This window comes from Epinephelus moara, chromosome 1 (genome assembly GCF_006386435.1).
Source record: "Epinephelus moara isolate mb chromosome 1, YSFRI_EMoa_1.0, whole genome shotgun sequence".
NCBI classification, from domain to species: Eukaryota; Metazoa; Chordata; class Actinopteri; order Perciformes; family Serranidae; genus Epinephelus; species Epinephelus moara.
In genome coordinates, this window is record NC_065506.1 from 5,838,243 (window position 1) to 5,861,317 (window position 23,075).

Consider the following 23,075-nt stretch of genomic DNA (forward strand, 5'->3'; position numbering starts at 1 on the left):
TTAATCGAACAGTGATCTGTGTGTCAGCATGGCAAACTAATGGTCAGTAATGGATGAAATGAAACATACACCTACTGAAGTAGAGCTTAAATGCCCAAATGAATCAGGAATTTTGGAACAGTTTGACCTCATGTGACCTATGTTCGTGACTGACCATGATTTCTGTTCTGGGTTTGGATAGTCTGAGCTGTCAGCTGGGAAAACAAACTCTGAGTTTAACAGGTAGATAAATTACTCTTTCATTGGTTAGAAAATCTTTCTTACTGTATTTATGTCATAGACTTCTGGACTTACTGTTTAATTCTTATTCTGTGAAGAATAAAACGGCAAATCAATGTGCACTTTCCTTGAGATGTTAGGGCTGTGTTGGTGTTGGCTTTTCAACATGCTCCTCGCATTAAGATGGCTGGAGTGGGGGCTGTTGGCCCTGTGGGGAGGGAGATGGGGTAACTCCTGTAGGGGAATATGAATGGGAGATCAGGGAGGGGAGGTGTTGGGGTGGGGGTAAGGTGTTTAAGCCTCCGGAGGTGTCGGCTCTCCTCAGGCAAGCTCTTTTGTCCTCATCGTTGGCCTCTTCTTATTCAGATCGTTGTTGGGTGTCAGTCTGAGAAACATGAACTCTGCTCCCTCAGAAGGATATGTGTTTCTCTGGGTGCTGAGCTGTTTGTAACTCTTGTCAGAAAGGATGATGTTCCTCTCCTGACGCTTCGCACATGCTTCTTTAGGTAAGACATTAACACTGCAGTTTTAAGTTGCTCTTTTTCTTCTGCCATTGATTTTACTCAGTTCTCAGTTTATCTGAGACATGATAGAGCTGTTTCATGCAGACAGGCAGCAGCAGCAACAATCGTGTTGATGAAGACAGTATTTGAACATTTTGGACTTACCAAGGTGCTGCACTGTAGCACAAAAGACAAGTTCCTTAGTGGAAGAAGTATGAAGATGCTGGATTAGAGTGGATCAGTATGAGCGAAAGGGATGGAAAAATATACTGGAAACAACCCAGAGGAACTAAGTTTAGCCTAAAAGATACCGTTTTTTGTGTACAATGTCAGTATGTGTGTCTTAAAAAAGTCTGATGGTATTAGAGCCATTTAAACAATTCATATTTTGTTCATAAGTTGTATGTGCTTGTAAGTTAATTTAGAGGCAGTTGAGCCTGCGTGCACACAATCTTTGGCCATTCCCCATTTAGGACTGTCTCAACCACTGCATGGAATACAGTCCTGCATTGTTCTATAGAAAAGCTCAGAGTTTCGGAAATTAACTAGGTGCAAATTTGCAGAGACAACCAGTTACTGACACAAAGGTGAGATTAATGCTTTATCAGAAGTGTTTTCAAACTGTACTTTTCTGTTTTACATGAGAAAAGACTTAAAGGATAAAGACTAACTGGTAGTTTAAGAGTCTCTTCCCTGCGCTCTTACTTTTTTCCCTCTTCCTTTCTACCACACTAACACATTTTGTGATATTTTGAGTGAATTTGGTGTTTCAGCCACTGATGAAACTGCATTTTATTGGTGTGTATTTTGTATAACTGTACAGAGAACGCAACATGTGAAGTCTGCTTTTGTGTCCCGAAGTCACACATTAGAAGTGGTTGATGAAGTCTGTCTAAAAAGGGGGAAAATGAATTAATTCAGGCTGCTTTTTTCTGTTGTATATGCATTCACAAGACATCTTCTCACGAAATCAAATCTAACAAACAAACAAAACCATACATGGCTGTTGTCAAATGAAGACTGTGAATGTAGGTGCTTCTCCCATTACAAAAGATTCTGCTTTGTTTATCAGCCAGTTGCAAAATGCAAAAACACCACTGTGGTGGGTGGAAAAAACCCAATCTTTTATCCAGAGACAGGTGAGGAAGAAACACCTGGTTTCATGTATGAGACCTCTGTGATCATGTTTGTGGCTGCCTTAATGAGCTGTGCATCACTTTGTCAGGCTCCATTATTTTGCACACTGATGATCACACTTCTTTCCATCGGGACAACTTTTATTTTGGAACTTGATGGCAGTTTCCTGTTTGTTGTAGCCGGTGCATTGCAGAGGTTTCAGACTGATAATTTAGGAGGAAAATGTAGCATTTTGTTCTAATGTGTTATCTGAGAGAAAAGACCACACAGCCAGATGTTTGGTAATGAAGTGACTCACTGGTGTGTGAACAGCATGTTGCTGAGTTTCCTCTGCAGATAAATGATTTTACTGAGTAAATCATCCATCGACACAGGTGCTAATGAGTGTTGTTGTGCCTGTTTATACTGCAAGCAGACAGGAGTTGAAGATAAACTCCGATGCATGTTGGAAAAATGGACTGGAATCAGTTGGTATTATATGAGCATGAGCTGTAGAAGGAAAGAACAAGCTATGTACATGGGTCTGCGAGGCTGTGCGTAGGTACTGTGGTGCTTTGTGCTAAATGCTAATTTTACCATGTTGGGCTGGTTCCAAATATTTGAATATTCCTATAGGCTATTCATTCAATGGGTAGTTCTTTGGTTTTCAACTTAAGGATTCAGATTATTGTTATTATGATTATTTTGAGAAATGAAAAAGAAATTATAAATAAACATATATTTCAGTGTTTCCAATACGTTGATGTATTTGTAGTGACCCGCCACAATATCATTTTTTTTTAACTATTTAAAATGGATAAAATCTAGGGATGTATGATATTGGATTTTCTTGCTGATATCCAATATGCTGATATATAAAAACTTATTTGGCTGATAATCGATACCAATATCGATATATCCACTTTTTTCCTGACTTAATTTTTTTTTGATCATCAAGTCTCTTCTGTTGTGGAATTAACATTATATTATACAGCATGGCCCACCAGCAGATGGAGACATGAAATAAAATACTTTTCAATGTATGTAATAGTCATTCATTCTGCAAAATAATAAAAGGCATGTTTGCGGATTCTGATAGTTCATTTTAAAGCCGATATCGGCCGATACCGATGATGTACTGGTCCTTAATTTTAAGTTCATTTTAAAGCACAAACCTACGTGTGTGTGTGTGTTTGTGTGTCAGAGGGTTAGAGTTAGGTTATTGATGGGGGCCACCTGTGGGACTGGAGAGAGGAGTGGCAGAAAGCAGATCAGAGCAGAAGGTTCTTTTACTGGAGATGAAACCTCTCAAACTCCTCCTTTTTATGCCCAAACCATGAGTCCAATCATCAACACTAGGATACCACTAGAGAGAAGAGATTCTACTGAACATGTAGATGTCTTTTTTTTTTTAACTTTGTGGTGATGATGAAGTGATGACATTTTAGATCTAAAAGGTCAAAGGTCAGCTTCACTGTGACATCATAATATTCTGCAACGACACTTTCTGGCCATTGTTCAACATCATAGTATCTCAGGAACAGAAGGAGAGATATTTGGTCAGATGATGAGATGAGATGGTGACACTGATCTTGGGTATCCACCTTGAAACTGTGCTGATTGTATAGATCTGCTGTGTTGCCAGGAGGAAAGATGTGTGTGAAGCATCCATGTTTTTACAGAGATGGATGTAAACTGTAAGTGCAACTTCACGGATGGGCAGAGGCATACAACTGCAAGTCGGTAATTCTTGTTGGTCTCAAACAGTAGTCTGCAGTTTCTGCAAGTTGGCAGCTGCCTTGCTCAGGTGACACGCTATCCAACATCTCCACCACCCCCTGATGACAAAGACAGCTCATATATTATCTCATTATAGAAATGCTGATTTGATATGTATGAAACATGCAAATGTTAAGTATTCCTGGTTTGCACATTCGTATAATGCCAACATTTTCACCTTGCAACTGGGCTGGAACTTTTCCAGGGGAGGGAGGAGCTGAAAACATGGTCCTTCAGCGCTGCATCTTACCTGTGTAACAGGAACACTATTTCATATTAATATAAATCTCAAATTTTAAATTTGTTGGATCTAGCATACTGTTTCTGTGCTGCTGTTTCACAGTACTTTGTCAGGTGTTGTCTCTATTTCAGAGTGACTTTTGATGACAGTTATGTTTGTTGTTTACATATCTCTGTTCAGGCCAGATTGTGGATCATCTGACATTCGTCTTTTTTGCAAATATAGTGAGTGACAAGTTTACAGAGGGAGACTGAAAATTCTGAGGCTCGGTTCAATGTCATTTCAAAGAGATGTTTTTACAGTGCAGTGTAAAGGTTTTAAAATGTCTGAGTCGTGCTTCAAGGCTGCTTTAAGTTCTGGCCTGATTCCCTGGAGAAGACTTGTCATCCTCCCCCTTTGCATCTATCTTGTCTCTGTCAATCCTACTGGAGCTGAACTTTGCTCCCAGGATGCCTTTATTGTCCCTTTGATTGACAGCTCTGGTCCTGACCAGGCGTCCAGTGTGACAGCTGATGATGGATCAGCTGGAGACGATGTGTTTGTGTGTGATTCAGCCTTTTGTGTTTCCTCTCGTGACATGTGAGGGGGACATTTTGATAACTGACTGATATGATCGCCTGTTAAGACGAGCAGCCTGTGTGTGGACCGATATCTCTCATATGAATCTGTAATAACAGAGGAGAAGAAAAACATCAGATGTCTGATACTTCTGTTTGGTATGACGATGACAACATTTTAGAAAATACTATAAAACATTAAATTTAACACAGGTTAACTGTTCAGATTGTGTTTGACGTGTAATCAAAATAAGTTTGAATTTTTAACATCAGATGACAACAATTACAGTATTACGCATACTATCATATATAATACTCTTTAACTAATATCTGACTAATGTACAAATACAGATTAAGAACCATGTGTTGGCTAACCTTTAGGGCACACTCACACTAGGCAATCGTACCGTGCCCAAGCACGTTTGCCCCCTAAAGTCTGGATTATTTGGCTAGTGTGAGTGCAAGTGTACCGTGCTTGAGTACGGTATACTTCCCTGGCCCGGTACGGTCGGAAGAGGTGTGCTAAAGCATGGTACACTTGGTCATGCATGCGCGTAAGGTTACGTACGCAATGCGCGAAACGTGGTGATGACGTATGAACCATGCGACCATCCCTCCACAACAGCAATAGCAATGGCGGCGTCGAAGGGTCCGCGTTGGTCAGATGAAGAGGTCGTATCTCAACGTGATGATGTATGTGTCGGAGGCAACCGTGCATGAGTACACTTGGACTCGGGGTAATGTGAGTGCGGGCCAGGGGAGGGGGGGCATTCGTGCTTCAGCACGGTACGGAACAACTGGCCCTAGTGTGAGTGCGCCCTTAGTTAGCAGTCTGGGTCCAAAACCTTCAATGAACATCATGTGAGTGCAGCTGCTTCAAAATAAAAGTGACTTTAGTTGTTTAACAGTGATTTGTAAAAGTTTTGGGAGATACAGACAAATGATGTAAACCTGCTTATGAGGGCATAAGTCAAAAAATGCTTAGCTGTCTTTCTGGAAACTGTGAATGTTGAATTTCATCTCTTAATTTTGAGGAGTTGCAAAAAAAGGCTTTTATTTTGAAGCAGCTCCAAGCCCTTTTAAGTCTCCTACAGACTGTGAGACTTTAGCAATATTATACGTTGAGTGCAAACTACACTGTGCAGCATGAGTCTAATAAACTTGGGTACAACATCAGGTTTGATGTATGCAGACTGTACGATGACAGCAGGCTACCACGTACGATGCAATAGCTCTCCATAGTGAGTGCTCAAGGATGCTGCATGGATTATTACTTCTCCAACTGTGAAGTACAACATAGAGGGTCACATTATTAAATAACCTAAAGTTTTGTGGGCACTATATACTGCTGTGTGTGTTTGCTAGCTGCTAGATTGCTCACCTGGCAGCTGCGACTCCACCGCTATGTCCTTCCATGCTTCGTCCTTTTTTACGCGATCATGGTCAGAGCTGGAGGACACACCATACAGGCAAGGCTTCTGCTGCCACAACTCCACAAGGTTTCCTCTTTCCTGGAATCTCACACATTTCTTTTAGCGTGTTTTGCCTCCATGAAGAGCTGTCATCCAACTGTTTGTTTGGGTTTAGTGCCAGTGCATCATTTCATGCTGCATGTCTTTTGGTTGGTTAGTAGACATTGGTCGTAACAGCAGTTACACTGTGAGATGTTCGTCCCAAATTTCTGACAGTGTCAGAATTTTATCCCCGGCTGTCCTTGATCACAAGACCATGACAGCGGCCATCTTTGATCCTCTCTCACTGTGTGATGTAGGACCACTGTTTTACAGCCATGACCAAAGATATCGCCACGTTTCTTTCACGTTGGCCAAGTATTAGTAGTAGTATCAGTATTACGCCAAGTATCCACTTTTTTTGTTAATTATATAAATTATTAATATCGCAAATACATATAAAACTTTTGGTAGCCCAGTAGGTTAGCAAAATCTAATTTTCAGTCCACTATATTCATTTTGCTGCAATGAAAATGATTGTGAGAAAGTGAGATTAACAGACTGAAAAACGTTATCTTATTAGCATGTCCAAACAAATTCTGCAGATTTCTTTTTATTGTTTTCAGCAGTGATCCAAAATGAAAATCTGCTGATTTTTTTTTTTTTTTTTTGACTAAAAAATAACTACTTGGCAGACAGAAGTAGAAACTTTGAATCAGAAATTTAATTTGCCATGAATACTTTAAGTAAAAATTTAAACATTAGTACTTTGGAAAAATCAGTCAACAAAATGAGGGACACATGGTCATTAAAATAGAAGGTTCAGTATGGAGCAGAGAGAACAAAAATGTATTTGCCAATCTATTATCGGTAAATCTTGTTTTTGACATTTCTTCTCACCACATCACTAACTGCAACTTTAATGCTAACTGAACACAACACATGATTGTCATACACATAGACATACACAAGGAGGTGGAGGAGACAGTGACAACATTCTGAGTTTTACAGACAGCATCTATACTCTATACAATCTGCAGAGTTCCGTGGGTGCAGGTTCCATATGGGCCTGCTTATTAGATATAACAGATGTTGACAAAGTTCTTATTGAGGACATAATTTGTGAAAAGGTAGCCTAATAAATCTTGATAAATTGCAATATATGTTATTGCAATACTCAACATATTGCAAAAAGTTTAAAACCACAATAACATTGTATTGTGACTTTGTATTGTGATAGAATCATAATGTGTGGCCTATGGTGATTTCCACCACAGTTTGTACAAATATTATTTCTCCTGTTTAATCTCTTTTGTCTGGCATGTTTAGAAGGAAAATAATTTTTACATTCTTATCTGGCATTAGAAGAATCTCATCAATAACATAATATCATAGTCTGTCCTGGTTTATAAAACTGATTTAATTATCTTTGCATGTCAGCGATGATAACGGGTTGATACATTTAATACAGCACCATTAACAAGGCACAACAAGAGGTGTATTTAATATGTCTTTAGAGCTTCATTTTACTTTCTGCTGCTATGATCAATCTGACAGCATCCAGTTCAGACTTGTGTTGGATGATTTACTGGATCCAACATAGTGACTCAGACCAGGATGCTTACAGCCATTAGACAGATATAAAAGTGTTAAAACCCGCATAACTAGGTCTGGAATTGGCTTCTATTTCATGATCTGTATGATCTATCCCTGCCAGTTTATGAAGATGGAAAGAAGGGAAATGAATGATGGAGGACGGTGGAAGTGATGTGGTTGGTGTGTGCTTTCTTCTTCTGTCCCGGTCTGACAGGAAGCAGGCCTGAGGCAGCTGAGGGCTTTGTCCTCACAGACCCAGTCAAACTTTGATGATCTCTCCAAAAAGCCACTCGGCTCGATCCCTTGCGAGTCTGCCAAGAGGATACAGCATCACTTTTTTTTCTGGATCCGTACATGGTTGTGTCTCACACAGCCGTTGAATCACAGCAAAACACACCCAAGTTCAGAGACTTTACAGACTGCTGGGTAGTTCTGCATGGTTAGCACTACAAATCAGGCAGGGTTTACATTGAGGTTGAGCTTTTTTTTTTTCATGGTTTTAGATCAATTTCCAAATTTTAATTTCAGGTTGCTGCGAAAATGAGCCTCCTCGAGATGTGTAATCCATCACAATAAACAGCCGTTTTTTTTTTTAAATGTTACAAACAACCAAACTCGCATAACTCTTACAGCAAACTGCAAATATAAAGCTGCTCAGCATCTAATTACCAAATCGAAGACGTTTGAGTGTCCTCAAATGCACCATCAAGCAGAGATTTTAAGAATCATCTCAGCTCACAACTGCAGCTTCACATTATGATAATGTAACTTTGGCAAATTAAATTAAAGGCAACAAAATGTTGACTGTGATGGATCGTCTCTCTGCAGCAAGATTCAAATGTCTGCAAGTTGAATACTGAAATGAACTAAAAACCAGTTTCTGCCTGGAAGGAAGGAAATCAATCTAAAGAAGACTTTGAGTTGTTTTAGAAAGTGGTCAACAGGGATATGAAGTTTAATTCATTTGTAGTTAAAGGGTTAAAACACCCAAAACTAGTGTGTAAAATTCATCATAAAAATATTGAAAACTTAAAACAGGAGTGGAAACTGCCATCACTCCCAAACTGATGGACTTAACATTGAATGCAAAAGAACTAAGCAGTAACTACATCTAAGTTATTGTTTTTTCTGATGTTTTAGAATATGCTCATATAAGAAATATTTATTACATTTATTTAACATTTTGTATAAGTTAGCTAACATTAATTATGTAGTATTATGAATACTAGAGAAGGTCAGGAATGAAAAAATAAAGATTGAACTGTAACCATCTAATTTGCACAAAATTACTTTAAAAGTGTTAAAGGTCAGTTATCCTCAGCTTCCAAAAACAATGAATACCAGACACGCTTCCACTCATTTACCTTCTCCCCCATGGACTTGGATGCGATTGTGATGCCATTTCTGCTGAACTGTGGGTGTGTTTGTGACAAATGGTGGCACAGAGGAAGAGGAGGAGCAGGGACACTCTGCTCCTCAGCTGATGCTGTGAGGATGCTGAGTCAGGGCGAAGAAGTGACAGGAGGAACTGAGGGAGAGAGAGAGAACGAGGGGAAGAAGAGAGGCTGTTAAATATTTCAGGAAGGTCGAGCGGAGCTGCAGCTCTCTCTTGGTGTTCCTGTCTCCTTCTCCATCTTAAAGGGGACCTATTATGATTATCCTTAGTATCTGATATATAATGCTACAATGTTGGATGTTTATACCAAATGTGGCCAATGTTTCAGATAATGAGGTATGTGAAAGTAATCCCCGTGAGCAAAAAACTCAGGTGTCAGCAGTTCCTAAATACTTTGTTTCTAACATTTTTCTTCTTTGGCTACAAGCCAAACCTGGTAACCTGGTGACAGATTTCTTTTTATGGTCACCTGCACGCTACTGCAAGTGTTCACATCACATACACTGCTACGTGTGGCTACATGCTAACACCAGGGAAACACAGTCTTAATGCCCTGACACACCAAGCCAGCTGTCGGTCGTTGGTTAATGTTGTGCTTCTGTAACCGTCTGTCACTGTCGTTTTTGTGGTGTGTCCCACACCGTTGGCACTAGTCAGGTCTCATTGGCGGCTTTTCAGCTGATTCAGCATGTTCAGCAAGTGATGGAGCCTGTCAGTGAGAGAAATCACACCTGATTGGCTTTCAGCTCAGTGCGCAAGAAGTGAAACTGGATTGAGGATAGCAAACAAACAGCTCAAGTCAAGACAGCATGAGATTGAAACAAACTTGTTATACAAGGTAAGATTATTCAACATTTCGGTATCAGGTTGTGTTTTTAATGTGCAAAGTGGCTAACCAGCATCTTGAATTCATCCTGTCAGTCTTCCAGTTTTCCTTTTTGAATGACAGTCACTGACCACCACTGCCTGCAGGTGTGGAGAGTTAATTCCATTCATGTAGGCGCAGAACATACCTGCTAGTTGGTCATTGGCTGTAGTCTTTGTGGTATGTTAAAGTGCATTTTTTTGCCGAGACTCAGCAGTTGGTCCTTAGTCACCACTAGTTCTTAAATATCAGTTTGGCGTTTGTGTGCCTTTACTGTAGCAGCTGATGGTGTCAACTTCTCCCTGATTTTCGGATCACTGAATATTTTGGCACTCAAGCTTTTATTGGTGATTTTTCATTGCAGATAGTGCTGCTATACTCTGTTACTCCGTTACAGACTTTCCCCCAGCTGCAGTGACAGTGCAGAAACGCACAGAGTGCAGATGTGGAAGACCTGTAAATACTGACCAATCAAAAAGACTGGGCTTTTTCTGGAGGGGGACTTAAAGACACTGGTGCTATAACTGAGCCCCTCAGACAGAGGGTGAATTCAGGTGTTCCAGTACCTGCAGATGACGCCAAACAGGTCATCCAGGGGAGTTTCATTGTTTCTTCCAGACCGTTGCTTAAACTACAGGCTGTACTTACACATTTTGGTAATGCCTGCCACCCATACCGCTGCTGCAGGCACGTGTTTGAAGCAGATCAAGAGACAGACCCACCCTGCTCTCATTCTCACTCTCACACCCAGACCAAACTCCGATCAAATGGCAAAACTAGGCAGTGCTCATCAAATAAAAAACAAGAATCTATTACTGTAGTGCCTATTTCTCACCCAGAATGTTTTCTGAAACATATTTTAGTGCTCTGTTTAGCTGTTATGATAAGAGTTTGCCTACAGGAAGTGGGCACCATACTGTTTCCTACATAATGAAGACACTGCAAAGTGTTTTCAGAAACATAGTTTAGCTTACTGTTTAAATGTAGTATATGACATCGTTTGTTGTCAGCTGGCCACCTGACACAATGACAAGTTTGCATCACATCACCCACCAGCTCAAGTGTTTATTGGTCCAGTGCAGTGCATTGCATTCTGGTATTTGTAGGGTTTCTACCTCTGGAGCAAAAGCAAATGTCACAGCACTTTCTCTCTGTTTTCTCTGGTCATGTAGCATCATTTTAAAAAATATTTGTGTCTCTCTACTGCAAAGTCTGAGATGATCTCAGCCTGTAGGATTACAATGAAGATCATCTTCATCTAAAGAGGATTTTGGGAAACATTGCTCAGGTTTCTTACCAGGTCATAATGATACTGTAAATCCACATAAACATGCAGTGAGTCGGTTATCATATTCTCAGAGGTTACTGGTGTGTTTGTGCGTGCGTGCGTGTGTGTGTTTGTGTGTTGGCATTTCAACTGACAGCGCAGTGACAGGACAGACTGTGCGATGCAGATGATGGATGTGGAGATAAATTAATTTAGTACCCGACAAATTAATGTACTTCATCACATTAGATGCAAAGATCTTGTATCGGCCACCCCTACCTTAAAATTATTATGCCCCAATCCAACTTTTCCCAATACCATACAGGTATTTGCTGACACAGAGCACCAGTCTGATACTTGTGCTTTCTTTTTTCCAAATTTAGAGTCTGTTTACTTCACTGGCATCATGTAAGTTAAGATAAGGCTTTGGATTGCTGTGGCTCTTAAAACTTTAAGCCCAAACACAACATGTAATGATGTTGACAGAAAAACTGTATTGAATGTGGATCAGTTGTGTCGCTGTTGATACCAGAAATGATGAGGTCAGCGTCAGGCAGGCACTGATCCAAACTTTGTCAGTTTTTCCTCACAGTGTGAATATGTCTGAATTTTAGTGAATTGTGGAGTGGTGGACTCATTTAGACTTGTAGAGACTAGTTGATGCAAGCTTTAGTTGAACTTTGGATGTGATTCTTCTCTGATGAAAACCAGAACCAAGATTTCTTGAATACATGATGTTTCAATGTAATGGTTGTTACAGAATTCAATTTTTAGCTCTGAATGATGCTTCTTGTTGGGACTTTAATGCATCAGAATAATGTACATGAAGATGCACTCTGCTGCTCTAGTTGCCAACAAAACCTCCTCTTTAGAAAGCTTTCCTTCCTCCCTCTCTCTCGTATGTACTACTGAATCTACTAGTATACTCCTCTTTATATTTTTATAGCTCTGCGTGTGGGATGTGACTCAGGTCTTCAGCGTGTGAGCACACCTCTCTACCTTTGCTCCTACACATGATGCTGCTGTGTGTGTGTGTCATGATGAGAGGTGTGTGGTACCGGGGAGGGCAGTGTGAGTGTATGTGTGTGTGATGGAGTTGTGATTCGTGACTGTTATCTTTCCTTCGCCTGTTTGTCTCTCCGTGCGGCCTCTGAAGTGTCCTCATTATCTTGGTCGTGCTAGCGGAAAGCACCGGCGTCTCAATCGGGAAGCGACTCTGAGCTAATGAACCTGATGAGACGAGGCATGGAGCCAGGACCAACCGCTGCTCGGCTCAGTTAAAGCTAACGTGATGGATCTGCGGGTAGCAGAGGGAGAAAGTGAGAACACACAGAAGAGCAGGATGAAGGAGAGATAAAAAGCAAGATAATGTTTTATACTTTGGTGTAAAAGCGGAAATGCACTGAACATGAGCTGTTAATGTTGTTCATAAATAATGCAGTATCCATTTGGCCAGCGCTCCTGAACTCAGCACCCTGAGTGGCATGGGTGTGGACTTAGTTAGTCAGAATGTGTGTGTGTTTCTGCACTCACACACTTCATCTCTTTGTCTCTGCTGGTATGAATTCATTTCTGCACAAGTTCTTTTTCCCTGTCAGGTGTTTATTAAAGAGTATGAGAGTCTGAGATCAGCTGTGCAGGACAATGAGGGGAAAAAATGTATATGTATCAGAGAAGATGTCGAGCAAATTCCAGGTGCTGCTAAACCTCCTTTGCACATCTGTAAATGAACTTTGTTTGTCTAATCAAAGTGTGTCTCAAGACGAAATTTAAAAGATGGTTCTGGCCCGGTCAGCTTTATTTCCTTCGGCAGGTCATTCCAGAGCCTTGGGGCCTGAACTGGATAGGTTGCGTTCACCTTAATTTTACGGGGACTCAGGGACAGAAAAAAGATCTCTGCCCAAAGATTTCAAGGCTGGTGTTCAGGGGACTTACTTCTGTCTGTGTCTTGTTTAACGTGGTCATGTTTTAAGCAGTAGCCCAGGAGTAAACATGTATTTACAAGCTAATACCATGCAGCCAACGTTTTTTCTTGTCTTGAGTGTCCTTGTGTAGCAGTCTGCGTCCCATCCCTTAATTCTGAGGTTTTTGCAGGTCTTTGAATGCAGCACAAGCTTAAGTCCTTATGAGTTCATCTTTATAATTTTTTGATCAGTTGATCTGATCAGAGCTGATCGGGTTGATGGATGAAGGCAGCAGCTGCTGCAGAGAAACTGCACCCCATGTTCTGCGGCTCCATCTGTGCCCAGACTATACGCTCTGCACCCCAAAAGTGTGGACCAATGAATAATTGAACATTATTCCAACAGCACACCTAATAGATGGTCCAGCTCCAAAAATAGGAAATCAAATGTGGTGGCAGATGTTTAATTGTGGCGGGCCGTCACCAATAAATGAATGCGTTGGACATCCTGTATCTTCCATCAGCAACTATTATGCTCACTTTCCCTGAGCTGTTGTCACTTTGTTTTCTGTGTTTCTTACACAACATCTTTGTGGGTTCCTTTTGTATTCATTGAATGACAGTGTTGCCTACTTTTGACTGGCTGATGATAAATAATTTAGGCTTCAGTTGGAGGTTCCCCCCTTAGCTCTGCATTCCATATGACAGTATAGCTGACCAAATGGCACAGTAATCCCCCCCCCCCCTCCTCCTTATCCGCAAATTGTTATTTGTGATATTGGGCTTTATAAATAAATTGATTGCTTGGTTGATTGATAATACTGAAATAGAGTATTTTACAATGACATTAAACAAGGCTCAGCCAATCATAATCAAGGACTGGAACTATCCGTTGTATAATTACATTTTGGAACATTTAGACCTCTTTTTCATCATCAATAAGATTTTTGTTGACTGACAGGAAGTGTATCATAATGTGATGCATTCTGGTGAGATCAGCAGTAAAATCACAGTTTCTTCATGTTGGATTATTTCCCTCTGACCAAGTTGTTTTCTACTCTGAAAGACTGAGCAGCAGAAAACATTTAGGTTTTAAGGAGAGAAATGAGCTCTGACTTTGGAGACGCATCTGAAAATGGTCCTTATATAATTGAAGTTTTTTAAGGATCTCGAAACACAAAACAGAGTGCTTAAAGAACAGACAGTGTGTTGCTTCTTCCTCTTTTGGTTTTAATCAGTCCATTACTGAATATTGGAGCGGTTGTCATGGCAACAGAAACAATGGCAGTGGATATTTCAGTGTGAACACCTGTGCTGTCTTTAGTTATATTTTAACACAAAACAAGTGATGGCAGACATGGTTGGAGGAAACACAATAAGACTGAATGATTAACTGTGTTGACTGAATTACTGGTCATAGTTTTCAGTAGGCTATGTAGTCTGAATCTCATATCATTGCCACAACATCCAATTATAACAACCAGGCAGTTCAGTTCAGAAGTCCTGAATCTTGAACTCCTCATATTGTAATTATTCCAGGCATATCTATAATATGCAAGCCAGCACAGTCATGCAACACACCAACTGCAATGTTGTAGACAGAAGAAATAATAAAGGTAAAGTCACCAGGATGTGCTGACCAGAGCAGTTAATGTGATTAAATAGGACAAATGATGGATGTGTATGAACTGGTTTGTGTTGCCCTCTATCGTCACATTTCCTCCTTATCAAGATAATAACAGTTTGTTGGGATTCTGGGTTTTATCAGTTCGCCCAAACGGTAGACCAGCAACTCCGTGTTCTATTAACTGATGTTGCTGTTTTTGTCAGTGGAGTTTGGTGGCTTTGATAATGGCCTTAATTCACCATTGGAAAAGGCTGTCTGACTTCGAGGTAAAATGGTGAAAATACTGGAAAGTTGGCATTCACTACAGTTTTCTGGTGGGCCTTTTTCAGGTGGCTAAAAACTAACTCAATGAGGCAGTGTTTGCTCATTGCCATTTCATTTTATGTACGGAACGCAAGGATAAAGCACACTGCATTGTCCTTGGATTGAAATGTTCTTTATAGATTCAGTTGTGGCCGGTATTAGTTTCATTGACGAAAACTTTTCATCAGTGACCCTTGGACAAAAAAAGAGCCGATGATGAGCTTAAATAGAACTTGATGCTAACAACAAAGACAAAATCTACATGTCATTTTTGTTGATGACACGAATAACGTTTGAGACCAATTTTACATTAACCAAAATTGAAGGAAAAAAAATGAACTGACATCAGTTATTTAGGTTTAGAAACAATTTTGCACAAATTTTTATTTTTATTTTTTCGTCTTGTGGTGAAGTCAGGGGTAGAGCAGTAGCAGTAAATACCTGGCGTTTGTTGCTAGGTTTTCTTGGCGATTTTGTGTTTCTCACAATGTATGTGGGGAAAAAAGAAAAAAAAAGGTAAAAAAAAATGTTGAAAGCAGAGAATGGCTGGGCTTGCAGTTGTCCTCAAATGCCGCATGAGCGACAGGCTGGTAAACTCCAGTAAATAGTCTGCACAAGGATGTTTCTGTAGCCAGGAAAAACACTCACTCCGGAGCAGCGTCAGCCATTGTTGTTAGTTGTAAACTGTAATTCAGCAGTAAATAATCAGTCATGTGTGTCTGACTGTGGATAGTGGAGCCTAATGGATTTGTGGAGTTTGTTAGTTGCAGCGGTAGCTGTTAGTAGTTAGCTCCTCTCGTTAGCCGCTGAATAAGCAGCTATCGGCCATCCGTCTTCACATCTGATCTCTGCAGGACTCCACTCAGATCTGGACTGTCTCAAGAATGTCTATGGATTGATGCTGTTTAACATGCAAGCAGGAGGCTCAGTTATCGCTGAGTGCAGCAGTGCCGCAAGTTAACGGTCTGAACTCAGATCAGTTTTCTCTGACAGAAATGAAAGTTTGGTTTTAATCACCAACTCTGTGAAAGGACACGAGTTTAAACCTCCAGACTAACATGTGGCAGATTATGAAATAATTCAGGCTTTAATGAAGTTATTTTTCTACTTCTTAACAGTGACCTGGGTTCAAATCTTAATTGTAGATTAGTTTTTTGTGGTGTAAAAGTTTTTTAAAGGGCATAAATAGAGAGATGTTGAGCTTTTCAAATGATGATCAGTAAGTGTGTGCTCATAAACCCCTTAAACCTGTTAAACACTGCTGGAGAAATGACAGTTTGTAAGTGTGAAGAAATTGTCTAAATGACATTTTTTATACAACCTGATATATGAATTAGCCTAACCGGATTAGTTTTAAGATTTAAAAAAAAAAGAAAAAGAAAAAACATATAGCAAACATAATGACTATAAGTTGAGTAAAATGTCATGAATTTTCTTCATTTAAAATGTGTAGAATTTTTATCAACTAAAACCAGACTAAAACTATGAAGGATTAAAATGCCTAAATTGTGACTAAATCTAAAAAGCACTTTCATCTCAAGACTAAGACTAAATCTAAAACAGCTGTCAGAATTAACACTGGTTGTGGCTGCTGTGTTCACACATCTGTACTATGACATCTTCACACAGAGCCATCAGTCCAGCTTCAGTGTGGATGATCTGTGACTTCTTGTTCTGTCGAGCTGCCGTTTACGTTTCCTTAATCAAAATGAGAGAGAGCAAAGCGCTGACTGACGAGTTTAATCAGCATGTAAATGATGTTTACTTCCAGTTTGTGTGTTAAGCCTGTGTACACGTTAGGAGCATGTGTGTCGGGTTCCACTTCCACACTGATGTGTGACTGTAACATCGCTGTGTGACAGGCTGCTTCAGTTTGTCTGTAAACACCAGGACGGTTATTAGTTCTTTTTTTTTCCAGCAGAGAAACAAGAGAGGAACTGTGAGGTGAGACCAAGTCCAGGAAATGAAGCCAAAAATCTGTCAGTTGAACATGAAACTTCCAGTAATGAGCAGCTCTTAACAGAGTCTGGATCTCCATGTCTGAGTAGAGAAAAGAAAGCAGACTTAAGCCCCTTTCCCACTGCACAAAAACCCCCACTAACACCCACTAACAGGCTTTTGTATTTAATGGGAAAGGTTACAATCTGCATTCACTCCCAGGACAAATGACTCTGCAGTAGTCGCAGGTATTTATCGGCTCCAGCTCCAATTGGCTTTGACTGGCAGTGATTGAAGTATCACACCCAGGGGAATGCACTGATTTTTCCCCCTTCCTGGCGTGATGCAATAATGGGCTGCCACAAAACGCTGTTCGTCTCCGTCAAACATTTTTTCCGTAACATTTCCACTTGCCTTCACGCTGTTTTCTACTGTTTATTTACCTGTCTAGTCGGCCATGATGTCAAACATGACCCACGAGAAAAACAAATAAACAAACAAAACATAAAGGCACACTTGTCTGCTGCTTAGCCATATGCACCCCTATGGTCTACTAGCATTCAGAAAGCAGACCATTGCCTATTACCTAGTCTTGATTTTTATGTAGCTAATAGAAACCTTATGTTAGTTAAAAATACTTAAGTGAAATCAGAACAGTTAAAAATATGAAATGAAATACTTCACAAGTGGGCTAAATGTACAATGAAAAGGTAAATGTAACGGTAAGAAAATAGGGTAAAACCAGGAATTAAGTTTATAATGCCAAGCGGAGGCATTGATGTAAGAACTAGCCAGATAAATGGTTTGGCCAATATATTAACTGATATTAACTTATTACTGATATATCTGTATATATATTTGCACACACACACACACACACACACTCACTGGCCACTGTATTAGGAACTGCAGCTGCTCCTTGGCATAGACAATCATTATCCTAAGCAATTAAGGATATTAGACAGCAGTCATCACATTTATTGAGAGAGACATTGCATGGTGGTATGGAAAATACAGCAACATTATTGACTCTACAAAGAAAAGTTTGTCTATTTTGATAATTTAGGATGTTTTATTTTTATTTTTTTCTGTCTCTTTCTTGATTAGAAACTACGGAAATGTGTATTGCATTCACTTGACAAATTAAAAAAAATCTGTTTTATTGAGTAATTTTTTCTGTTTTTCGGAGTAATTTTTTATTTTTCTGTTTTTCGGTGTAATTTTTTCTGTTTCGTGGTAATTTTGTTTGTTTTTCGTGGTATTTTTTTTTCAGTTTTTCTGAGTATTTGTTTCTGAGTTAAGAGAGCAATAGAACAACAGACGCTTTCATTCCTTTCTTGAGAGCTCAATATAATGGAAGCAAACATGACCCGCTTGTTTAGTTTAATCCAGTTTTACTTTGTTTTGGGTTTGAGACACTGGGAGATATTCTTGTCTTTAAGTCATATAGATGGTGTTATTATTAGTTTGTCGACTTTACGCAGGCACCATAAGATCGAATTCGGGTAGCAGTTCCATTCCTTGATGACACCTCATCAATAAAGTATCCAGCGATTATCTTGGGATCACTGTTTGTAGAGTATGCATGTAGCCATATCACATCCGTGAAAACCCGTATATTGCACCATTGATGCAGATCCCGTAAGGTTTGAGTTTATCATACGAGTCAATGTGCCACAAAAAGTTTGGGCCTTGATTCTGATACATACGTCGCTGAAGGCGATTCCGGTGCCTCAGCTGCACTCCCCGTGGATCCAATAATTTCATCAGTCTCCTGATCGTCTCTTGAGTCACCACGTAGCCAGCCTGAATGCATTTCAGATGCATCATCTTGTATCCATGGAGCTTGCCATATGTGTCCAACTGATTCTGGAGAAACACTGCAATGTCCAGCAGATCTGAATGGGCTTTTCGTCTGAACAACCGCAAAGTCTTAAGGTGCCTGCATAAAGTCGACAAACTAATGAAAACACCATCTATATGACTTAAAGACAAGAGTATCTCCCAGTGTCTCAAACCCAAAACAAAATGAAACTGGATTAAACTAAACAAGTGGGTCATGTTTGCTTCCATTATATTGAGCTCTCAAGAAAGGAATGAAAGTGTCTGTTGTTCTATTGCTCTCTTAACTCAGAAAAAAATACTCAGAAAAACAGAAAAAATTATCCCGAAAAACAAACCAAAAACAAAACAAAACACGAAAAACAGAAAAAAAAATTACCATGAAAAACAGAAAAAATAACCATGAAAGACATAAAAAATACACCAAAAAACAGAAAAAAATTACTCAATAAAACAGATTTTTTTAAAAATTTGTCAAGTGAATGCAATACGTTTCCGTAAAAAACAGCTGTTTCCACATTCGTACCCCTGCTTTTTTTTTAACAGAGAATTTTAATATCTTTCTTGGTGTAGGCCTACAGTACACATAGTTACCACAACATCATCCACCTTGCTCAATAACAGCAAAATGTCTCAACCCAAGCATGAATTGGAACCAAATCAAATCGTTTCAATGATCCATATTCCTCAACTTATCCATCTCCGCACAGTGATTCCTTATTTTTAACACAAGTTTCATATTAAAACGATACATCATTATGTTATAATGTAAAACATCTCACATTTTATGTTTTAACAATACATTTTCAGGTTATAAAGTGAAATGTTTTATGTAATATCAAATTATTTTTAATTACAACAAGATAACTAATTTATTGTTATAACATGAAAGTTTCTTGTTATAACATGAAAATATGAAAAACACATTGTTATGACAATAAATTATTCACATTATTACCTGATACTGATCAGTTTTTTTTCCTGGTGTGGCAGCAATACACTTATTAGACAGTTAAACCCTTAATTAAACTGGAAAAAAAAAATACTGAGAGCTTTTGTGATTGAAATGTATTACCTTATTTGTGTTTTATGTCAGTCTCAAATGCCAGCGCTGAGTCATAATGGATATTTGGAATGTTTATGTGAATGAGGTGAGGGTTGTGTCACATTAAGTCTGACATACCACATTCAAAGAGACGCTTTCTGTTCACACTGACATAAACAATGTGTGAGGTGAAAATATCAGTTTAAGGACACTTTCAGCTGCTCTGTTTACGTCAGTCATAGTCTGCAGTATCTTCACACTTCACTCTGCTGTGTCCTGGCACCCAAGGTACAGATGTGAGTCGAATCTGTTTCGTATTTGGCATAGGTCTAAGAGTCTGGAATTGGGCTAAAGTGGGCTGAGCAGCAGCACTTTGGCCAGCTGTTAGCCAGCTGTGGATCAGCTGTGGTAAAGCTTGGGCCAGCTGTGGGGAAAGTGTTGGCAACGTAATTGAACCAGTGATCTTGGGCCGGTTATTTCATGACATTCATCATGAATCTGTGATGGGCTTTTTTTTTTTTTTAAACTTATGTCTTTTTCCTAGGAAGTCTGGTGTGATACCATATGTTTTGGTCAAAATGGCAACATAGTAGTTAAAAGTAAAAATACACATAGTGTGCATACACAGTGACAAATTTAGAAAAATAAGCAAAATAAAGTGTTAAAGTCAAGGTTATTATACACTGTAGTTTCTGTCAGCAGGCTAGAAAGTCATATAGGCTGTTAAGGTTTTACAGTTGGTCTAAAAAGCCAAATGTAAGTATTGGAGCTGGATAATTCCTGACTCAAAAGGTTGGTTTTTCCTTGCTCTTTTGTCAAGGTCAGTTCTGCAGCATTTTACTGTTTAAACCATCATTCTCTCTTACACACACACACACACACACACACACACACACGTCAGAAAACTCGAACTGAGCCTGGAATGACTGTAAACAGAGCTCTCCCTCAGTCAATAGCCTGAATAAGCCAGTGACATGAAAATATAAAACTGAGTGACTGAGCCAGGCCTGGGATCAGACTCGGCTTCAGTCAGCGAGTCCTGGGTGTAGCAGTGTAGCTGGGATATCTGGGAGCTGAGGGGGTGTAATGAAGCGTGGAGCGATGCTGTGATAACCTCATTATTCTCCACCGCTTGCTCCAAAATACTCTGCCAACTCCACCCGCTACTGAAGCAGCAGAGAGAGTGAGTCGATGGGTTAATCGTGCATGCAGAGCGGATATATGTCTGTGTGTGTGTGTGTGTGAGACCAGCTTTGTGGTAAAATCAAAGCCGCTGTTACACTGGTTATTTAAAATGCTTGTTTACTTGGAAGAATGAGATCAGTGTGTATTGGAATTTTAGTTTCAGTGATTTATTGATATTCAATTTTAATATTATGAGTAAAATTTTATTAAAAATATAAATGTAAAAATAATCCAGGTAAAGTTGGTAAAATGTGGACAAACATTCAGCAGCTCTTTGGCTTTTTCTCTGAAGTTTTTCTCTTCTGAAACATTTTCTGATCCCTCGTCATTACCTGAGGAGACAATGCTGATCTGTGTCCTCTGACAGCAGCAGTGAACCTTAAATCTACGTGAAAATCAGTAAAAAATCATCAGATTCCCTGAAGAAAATCTGGATATATGTCAGTGCTGATGAGCCTCTCCCCAAAAAGGAAAGGAGGATCCACCCTAGCTACCCCCTCCCATGCTTTCATATCTGTATGCCAAGCAGGAGAAGAAGTGTAGTTGAAGCTTTTAACCCCCCTCGACCCCCCTCAGCACTCCCCCACTTCCAACCAAAGCCAGAATCCCTCCCAGAGTCCCTAAACTCATCTAAAAATCTGTCTTATCTCAGCTCCTCCCTCTCAGTTTTCCACCCAGCAGCAGTGTCCTTGGCTGTTTCTACTGTACTGAGAATTCAAGAATTCAAAACCTAAATTCACCCCCAACATCCAACGTGCAGCCTGCTGCTGCTTTCACATCAAACACGCTGAGAGTATAACCACACACTTCTGCAGCATGTCACTGCTTCGGTCTGTTTGTCCAGGTGAGAGAGATGCTCACTGAATTCACACGCTGAGATGTAAAAAATGTTCTTTTCCCATCAGAGCTGCAGTGTATTCAGAGGAGAGAGACGGTACACTGAACAGGCTATAATGAGAACTTCAAGAAATGCTGCTGGTGGGGATCACCCAGTAGATAATTCACCACAGCGTCATCTTTGAGTTCCCACCTAAAAGTCTTGACTCATCATTTAATTTATCTTAAACTCCTAAATTCTTATTTTCTTAAATTAAGCAAAAGGAGTCTGAAGAATTATTAAACAGACTTATTAAATTAAGAAACTTGGTTTCAGAATTTTCTCTAAAGTGTCATTTTCTAGATTCTGCAGCAGAAATCTACTTAACTTTCTTCTTTCAAAATACTGAGACCCTCTCCCAATGCACAACTCACAGACTTTTATACACTCATGCTAAAGCCCCTTTCCCACTGCACAGAAAGCCCACTAACACCTGCTAATATCTTGCCTTTGTATGTAATGGGAAAGGTTACAATCAGCATTCATACTCAGGTCAATTGACTGAGTCTTTCTGTTCTCTTAGTTTCTGCTTGTGACTGCTCTCTGTCTGCCGCCATGATAGTGTGGATTGCTCCTCTTGACATATTCAGTTATTTTGAACCTTTTCAGGCAGATGCACCTGCAGTTTGAGCACAGATGATGTGTCCTCTTTGTCATTTGTGTCATGTTACTTTGAAAAGTCGCACATCAAAGTGCTGATTGCCAGACCTCCTCTGTAGCAACAGAAAACTGCTAATTGGCTTTCAGTCCAGCATGACTCTCGGTTGTGTTTGTGATGGTGATGAAGTTACTTTTATTAAAAGGTTTTTTTTGGGTTTTTTTTACCATTAGGTGATGATATACTTTCAGCAGTCTGTCTGTGATGTTTGTGGCAACCATCAGGGCTGAAAACTGAAGTCATGAAGTGCCAAAAACTGCAGTTCCTTTAATGGCCACTTGATGCTGGCTCCAGAAGCCAGTCATTCCCCATAAAGCCCATGTTAAAATGCCCAACTTTACAGCAGAAATAAACATGTTTACAGCCTTGTACAAAAAACTGTTTTGATCTCTATAGCTAATTTCCCCTTTCATGGCAACTGTACAGGGGTGAATTTTTATGGAATTCACCCGTTTACATTTTATTAAGGCTTAAAGGGATAGTTCGACATTTTGGCAAATTCGCCTATTGCCGTTATCCCTATAGTCATATGAGTAGGTACATTACCTTTAATTGTCAGTGCGTGCTGTTCTGAGATCGGTGGGGCAGAGCTGCCCACTGAAATGGAGGTGAACGGTACAGGTCCCTCTCTCCCTCAAAACTAATCAAATACACCATCAAATGACTCCAAAACGCTCTTGTGGACAACTTGTAGCTTACACATTCAC

The 23,075-nt window shown here is 39.8% G+C and overlaps 1 protein-coding gene across 3 annotated transcripts in view; it reads left to right on the forward strand.

Moving 5' to 3' along the window:
• Positions 1–23,075, forward strand: part of large2 (LARGE xylosyl- and glucuronyltransferase 2) — a 144,733-nt gene that overhangs the window by 22,341 nt on the left and 99,317 nt on the right. The window contains exon 1 of one of the 3 annotated variants that reach the window (XM_050072093.1): positions 703–725. The exons of the other annotated variants lie outside the window; for them this stretch is intronic. The gene's annotated coding sequence lies outside the window, so the exon portion shown is untranslated. Of the gene's footprint in view, positions 1–702; positions 726–23,075 lie in introns of those variants that run through there. 3 annotated transcript variants of the gene reach the window in all.